The 8,062-nt window shown below is 37.4% G+C and overlaps 1 pseudogene; it reads right to left on the bottom strand.

Moving 5' to 3' along the window:
* Positions 1–4,208: 4,208 nt before the first annotated feature.
* Positions 4,209–5,790, bottom strand: LOC132226563 (small ribosomal subunit protein mS31-like; annotated as a pseudogene).
* Between the last annotated feature and the right edge of the window lie 2,272 nt (positions 5,791–8,062).

Raw genomic sequence — 8,062 nt, 5'->3', positions numbered from 1 at the left:
AGACAACATCACAGAGACTTAAAAATTCTCATTATCTCTTCGACCCTGCAATTCCACTTTCAGGGCTCCATCCTAAGAAATTGATTATACCAGACAGAGAGGTACAAAGATGTTTTAGGCATTGTTTACAATATCTAAGTATTGGTGAAACAAAATGTCCAGTAACATGGAATTACATGAATGTTGGTGTATCTATCAAGCAGAAGACTATGCAGTTTTCATGGTACAGAACTATATGCACATTAAATAAGGTGCAGATCTAAATAGACACCAAGATACCATTATATATGCTATTCATAGTATGATCATATATTTTTAAGTATTTGTATACATGTATGTGCACAGAAGTAAATCTGGAAAGATACATACTAGGTGTGAACTGGTTAGCTATGAATGGTGGGGCTAGTTAAAATGTTCTTTTTATTTGTAAGTATATTCAATGAAAATGGGTTATGTGCCTAATTAAATAAAAAATATTTTAAAAAATAGAACTGCCATGAACATTCATCTCTAATTTTTCATACGTTTTATTTCATTTTGGCAAATACCTATGAGTGAAATGGCTAAGTTGTATGTCAGGTGGATGTTTAACATTATTAAAAAAAACCCATCTAACTTTTCAAAAGTGGTTTAACATTTTGCATTTTCATCAGAACTGTATAAAAGTTGCAGTTCTTCCAAAATACTTGATATTTAGCCAATCTAATTTAGTGGCAGCTAAAATCTCTGTTCAATATTTTCAGCTACATAGCTGTTGCTTTCCATTAGCTCCTTGGAGTTTTTGTTGTTGTTGTTGTTTTTTTTGTTGTTGTTTTTTTACGAGAGCAGAGGGAAGGGAGGAGAGGGAGAGAGAGAAAGAGAAACATGGATGTGAGAGAGACACATTGATCGGTTGCCTCCTGCCATGTTCCTGACTGGGGCCTACAACTGAGTCTGCAGGTCAACGTTCTAACCACTGAGCCACCGGCCAGGGCAAAGATGATTCTTTTAACAGCTATATAAGATTTAAAATTTTGCGCTGATATATTAATACTTAAAACTATCTAGAGTAAGCTATAGCCATTAATCTGCATTTTAAGAGTAAAATTTTTGGCATTTATAGGTAAAACTTTTATAGGTGCTGGAAAAAAATAAGGGTTGTAAAAGAGTAAAGATAACATTTTCTATGTATTTCATTAAATTATAGCTCAACTACCCCTCGAAAATATTTTTTTGCTCAATTTTCTAATATTGTTCAGAGATACTATTAGGGGAAAGAACAACAAGAAAAATTCTAGCCAAGAGAACATAACTGGGGACCTGCTCTGCATCTGGCTTCATCTCTGGAAAAGTAATCCTTGTGCCAATTAGATCCTGGAATTTACAGTGTTTTTATAAGGCAAAGTGGTCAAGTTGGCTCAATGAAAGCTGTAGCCAAATTTATAGGAAAATGTGTCACACAGGCTTTCCAAGTACATGTCAGAAGACATAAAATGAAGTCAAACTACAGGTGAGCAAAGAATTTTCTCCGGGGCAGGAAACAGATGTGTTGATTTGGGGGGACCGAAATAGCTCAGGAATCCATAATATGAGCAATTGTCCAATGCCTTCTTAACACCTAGAAGAAGCCCAAAAATTTCTCCATACTTTAAAATGGCCATAAATTTTACTCTTTATTTAGTTATCAGTACGTGAAATCATAAAGAATCACATCTCAGATATAAATTTTTTAGATTAAGAAATATTAAAATAATATTTTCCTACTCCTATAATTTTCAGTGATTTCTGGATTTATAAAAAAAAAAGATGTTGAAAATTGAGGATATTTATGTAGTTCAATTTCAAATAAAAATCACTGAAATGCTCACATCTCAACACATATTTATTGACCACCGGTTATGTGCAAGGCACTGTGCCCAGGGCTGAAAGAGATATAATAATAATAATAATAATAATAGATTAATACAATGAAATAAGTACTACATAGAGGCAAATGCAAAGCATGGTTAATACCATTTTAATTAGCTAGTTATTAATAATAGGAAAGGATCAAAGAAAAGACCAGATATTATAGGCATGTCATTTGGGCAGCTTCACTAGGAAGCTATGATTTCACACTCCCCAGGGATCCAACAAAGGGAAGAATAGACACAAGCCCAGTAAAAATGGGGTGAAGGGGGAAGGTACTTGCCTGTTAATCAACCTGGGGACACAGATGGGTGGCCAGAATGGGCATGGCCACTGCGAGCATGCAAACATTTGGGAATACATCATCCCCTAAACAAAGGAGTTTACTCTCTTGGGCTCCCGGGACTCTTGTTCCAGGTAAGCTCTTTCGCATTCGCCCCTATGGCCCACGGCCATGTGGATCCCACAGGCAATGGATTGATGGACTTCAGCCAGAAACACAAGCTAACCTAGCCTGATGCTGTATTGGACTAAGAAAATATGGAAAGGGAACTCTGGCTGGCTTTGATTTTGGCTTTCCTGAAACCCCACCTACAGTTCTTCTATGACTGGACTAAGGGAAATGGGACTATGGAAATCCAGGGGTGTGATTCCATAAAAATAAACCTTTCTACTATATCTCAGCTTCCAGTGCAAGCCTCAGAAAAAGCCTTTTCTTGGGATATCGCAAGAACTCCACCCATAGCAGCAACCGGGGGAGACAAGGCACACTCCCCTCTGATAACGTGGTGACTAGAGAGAAGGAAAAGACTAACTCTTTTTTAAGGTCATTTAGAAGAAAGGACAATTGATAAGCATTTGAAGAACACGTAGGCGCTTGCTTGTGCAAGAAAATCAGAGAGGGCTTTCACTGCATTGAGAATGTTGCAGTAACTGGGATGAGAGAATGGGGGGAAGTGGCCTGAGATGAAGCTACGGAAAGGCCAGTGGGAGCCAGGTCAGGCAGAATTATCTTCATTAGACCAATGAAAGAACAGAGTCACGCTGGAATTTTAGATTCATTACTCAGGTTGTTTCTTGAGAATGACTTTGGGGGCAATAATACTGGAGGTAGACTTGTTACGCATTATAGCATTCTGGCTGAAATGTCTGAGTCTAAACTAGGATGCAAAGAATGTCTTCAATAAAAGTTCAGGGAAGGAAGAAAGAAGGGAAGGAGAGTGAGAGGTTGGGAAAAGGGGAGGGAGAGAGGAAGTCAAGTCTTACCCGCATTTCTCAGAGGAGGAAACAAACGGGTCCTGAGAGATACAAGTGTTTTATCCAGTCTACAAAGCAGCAGTTGAGAGCTTCCAGCCCAGAGACCCTTATATGGGGGAGGGGAATTCAAATTGCAGCATTAATAAGAAACTTGAAAAATAATAGCATCTGCAAAATTTTTATTGTCTTTGCTGACTTATTTAAAATAGTAATTTTAACCTCAAGAAAAGCATGTGTTACCGATTGGAATGTCATGTTACTGGCAATGTCTTTGTACATATTTTCCAAGACTTCATGGAGTTGGCTTAGGTTTTTCTTTCCTTAGACTGAAGCTCATGTTTGCTGAAGTTCTGTTGCAGTACAATGAGGTTCCTCTTCTCATATGTCTATGTTTTTATGTATGTTGTGATTGTTATCAAAGTTTTTCAGGGTTATAGTTAAATTTTTCAAGATTATAGTTAAATTTTTATTTCTAAACCACCCCCCAAAATTCTCCAAAAGGTAAAGTACTACAGATGTCTTGTAAGATAATACATTTTAGCAAAGCTAAGTGTTTGTTCACATTTTCCAGAACATTTACATCCAAGAACCAAATGGGGATACATTTCCTCATTCTTTACTCATTTAAACACCATTTGAGTTAAACATCTTCAGTTCAATGAGGTTAAACTCTTAAAAAACAAATGTGTTATGTTTTATAACCATGCTACAGAATTTAGAACTGAATTGAAAACAGTTGGCTTGTCACAGCCTATAGCAATTATGAAATTGATGCAAAGTTAATATTATCATAATTTCCAGGTTTCTATTTCTGTCAGTGCCAACACCATTATTTTGGTCTCCTGAACTAAAATCTTTGACATCATTTTTAATTCTGCCCTCTTTTTGCCCATTATGAATAAGTTACTAGTAAGTCCATTTGCAACCTCATATAAAACTGCCTTAATCATCTTAATAGTAATTAATCTCTCCATCACCTATATTCTCTTTTTTTTCCTAGTAAAGTTATTTATTTAGTTATAATACCAATCCCCAAGAGCTTGAAATAAAAATCTCCATAGTCTTCATTTGGACCATATGTCACTTTCTTTTAGAATGTCTTTCTTTTTCTTTTTTTTAATTAAAATAACCTTTAAACCACTCCATGCATGTGTTCTACTTCCTAACACTCAGATATAGGTTTTTGGAAAGGCCACAGGTCACTTACTTCATCAAGTGGAAAATCCTTCAGGTATTTATCCAGAAATATATGAAATTCTAAACCATCATCATCAAACCTGCTTCATAGTTAATTGGGAACTCCCACAGTCTTCCCTCTTTCGTCCACTGGATCATCTCTTCAAAACATTCTGAGCCCTGACCTCAGTGGATAGAGCGTCAGCCTGTGGACCAAAGGGTCCCGGGTTCGATTCCGGTCAAGGGCATGTACCTTGGTTGTGGGCACATCCCCAGTGGGGGGTGTGCAGGAGGCAGCTGATCAATGTTCCTCTTTCATCAATGTTTCTAACTCTCTATCCCTCTCCCGTCCTCGCTGTAAAAAATCAATAAAATAAATTTTTAAAAAATTCTGAAAGGACTCTTCATTTATTACAGCTAACTGCTTAGCAAATTCCACAGCCCAGAGTGAAGGTGCTATTTCAGGTGCCTCTTCAATAGCTGCCTTAAGATAAAAAGTACTGTCTCTTTGCCCTGAATATATTTTTCCTAAAACCTTTTCTAAGATCGGTAGTCTTATCCCAACCAACATAATTATCAGACCCTTCATCAAACTGAATCTGATGAACTGGTTTTGTTCTAACTCTAGCTGGGGCACATCTGGCAACTTTCATATGTGATATCATGGCACTGAATCCAATGTTAGGCCTTTCTTCCTGTTTCTGTGCCATTGAGTCTTCCTCATGCTGCTGGGGCTGCCTGAGCAGCTGGTTGTCTGCTTGTCAAAAGGGAGAGAATCTGCAACAACAGATGCAGCTGCCACCAACTCAGGACTCGGTGGCCCTGTTCTCTTCTTTGGTGCATGTCCCGTAGCTTTTTGAAGCCTGCCAATTGTAGCCTGAGAACTTCTAAGCCAGTGGTTCTCAACCTCTGATCCTTTAAATACAGTTCCTCATGGTGTGACCCCAACCATAAAATTATTTTCATTGCTACTTCATAACTGCAATGTTGCTACTGTTATGAATCGTAATGTAAATATCTGATATGCAGGATGGTCTTGGGCAACCCCTGTGAAAGGGTTGTTTGACCGCCAAAGGGGTCGCGACCCACAGGTTGAGAACCGCTGTTCTAAGTGATCTTCTGTTGGGCATCTTTGTGGTTTGTACATTTACTGTGCTTAATTCAACTGCATGCCCTTGATGATATTTAACAAGTCTTTTTTATTATTATTATTTTTGTATTCTCCTTTACACTGCCTTGGTTCTCTGTCTCCTTGGAAATCTCATGGGTTGGAATGGACTGTCCATCTTTCTTGCTAAGAATCACGTTGTTAGTGTCAAAATATTCTTGGACATTATTTTTTGTCCTGACCTGTCTGAGTAGAACACCTAGTAGCACAGTCGCAGCCATGGACACCTCTGGGCCTCCAGAGCACAAAGGTAGGCAGGACAGGGGGACAAGAGGTAGGGTCACCGACACTCTTAGAAACATTGCCCAGAAACAAACTGAACTGCCGACAGTAATAGCATGTCATCTCCATCACCTATATTCTCTCTCTCTCTTTTAAAAATCTTTATTGTTGAAAGTATTACATATGTTCCCCCTTTTCCCCCATTAACCCCCTCCAGCCCGCCCCCGCCCCCCGCCCCAGGCTTTCACCACCTAATTGTCCTTGTCCATGGGTTATGCATACATGCATACAAGGCCTTTGCTTGACTACCTCCTGCCTACCCAACCTCCCCCACCTTCCCTCTGACATTCCACACTCTGTTCCATGCTTCCATGCCTTTGGATCCTCTCTGTTCATCAGTTTATTTTGTTAATTAGATTCCACATATGAATGAGATCACATGATACTTGTCTTTCTCTGACGGACTTATTTCACCTAGCATGATACTCTAGGTCCCTCCGTGCTGTCTCAAAGGGTAAGAGATTATTCTTCTTTACTGCTGCATAGTATTCCATGGTGTAAAAACACCACAGCTTTTTTATCCACTCATCTACTGATGGGCACTTGGGATTTTTCAGGTCTTAGCTATTGTAAATTGTGCTATTATAAACCTAAGGGTGCGTATATTCTTTCTGATCGGTGTTTTGGGTTTCTTAGGATATATTCCTAGAAGTGGAATCACTGGGTCAAATGGCAGCTCCATATTTAATTTTTTGAGGAAACTCCATACTATTTTCCATAATGGCTGCACCAGTCTGCATTCCCACCAGCAGTGTACTAGGGTTCTCTTTTCTCCACATCCTTGCCAGCATTGTCATTTGTTGATTTGTTGATGGTAGCCATTCTGACAGGTGTGAGGTGATACCTTATTGTCATTTTAATTTGCATCTCTCTGATGACCAGTGACTTTGAGCATTTTTTATATGCCTCTTGGCTGTCTGTATGTCCACTTTGGAAACGTGTCTATTTAGGTCCTTTGCCCATTTTTGAATTGGATTGTTTTTCTTCCTTTTGTTAAGGTGTATGAGTTCCTTATATAGTTTGGATAGTAAGCCTTTATCAGATGTATCATTGCCAAATACGTTCTTTCATACAGTGGGCTCCCTTTTGGTTTTGTTGATGGGTTTTTTTTTGTTTGTTTATTTGTTTATTTGTTTTTTGCTGTGCAGACGCTTTTTATTTTGATGTAGTCCCATTTGTTTATTTTCTCCTTAGTTTCCTTTGCCCTAGCAGATGTATTCTTAAACACATCACCTATATTCTCTTAATGCTTTTGCCCAGCTGAGATTATACTAAATATTAAATTATATAACCTGTATGTTACACTTAATTTAAAACACAATGTTAACATATCCATTAAATATCACTCTATAACATTAGGGCTATTAAAATATTCTTGCATGTTTAGACATTTGATTGTTTTCTTTAAATAATAAAGTAATAAATACTTTGGGGAATAAAATCTTTCTTGTATTTCAAATTATAATCCCAGGATAGATTCTAAGAATTGTTTGCTTATTTATTCATTGTTTTTATCGTCACCCAAGGATACTTCCATTGATTTCTTAGAGAGAGGGGAACAGAGGGAGAGGAGAGGGAGAGAGACACATCAATTGGTTGCCTCCCTCACATATCCCCACAGTGGGCAGGGACAAATCTGCAACCATGGTAGGTGCCCTTGGCTGGGAATCAAACCCATGACCCTTCGGTCCAGGGTCGACACTCTAACCACTGAGCAAAACCAGCCAGGGCAAGAATTGTTTTTATGAGATTAAAGGTTATGTGTATTTTAACTATTAATTAATAGTCCAGGTTTTTTTTGTTTTTGTTTTTTTTTTTTACAAAATGGTTCCATGATGTTATACTATATTCAGCCACACTGTTCCCATTAAATTTTGTGATCTTTGCTAATATGATAATAAGTATTTTCCTATGAGTTCATTAATCACATGTATTTTCCTTTTATAAATAATTTTGACCCTTCATTCATTTATCTTTTGGCAATTTTGATGTTTTCTTATGAATCTATGTGAACTCATTACATATTACAGAAAAATTCTTATACTTGCTGCAGGGTTTCCCCCCAAAGTATTGTTTTTTGTTTACAAGTTTTATGTACACACACACACACACATTTTTATTTTAGTGCTATTAAAATAATAGATCTATTTCTTTGTTATTTTTATTATTTGCATTGTTTCATTATTAATGCAATATGGGCATATTATAGGAAACAGAAAATGCTGCAATATAGAGAGAAGAAAAGAAAAAATCAGTGACAGTGCTTATAGTAAATTATTAAATAAAAAGATA

This window comes from Myotis daubentonii, chromosome 2 (assembly GCF_963259705.1).
Source record: "Myotis daubentonii chromosome 2, mMyoDau2.1, whole genome shotgun sequence".
Classification (NCBI taxonomy): domain Eukaryota; kingdom Metazoa; phylum Chordata; class Mammalia; order Chiroptera; family Vespertilionidae; genus Myotis; species Myotis daubentonii.
This window is presented reverse-complemented; position numbering and strand designations above follow the sequence as displayed.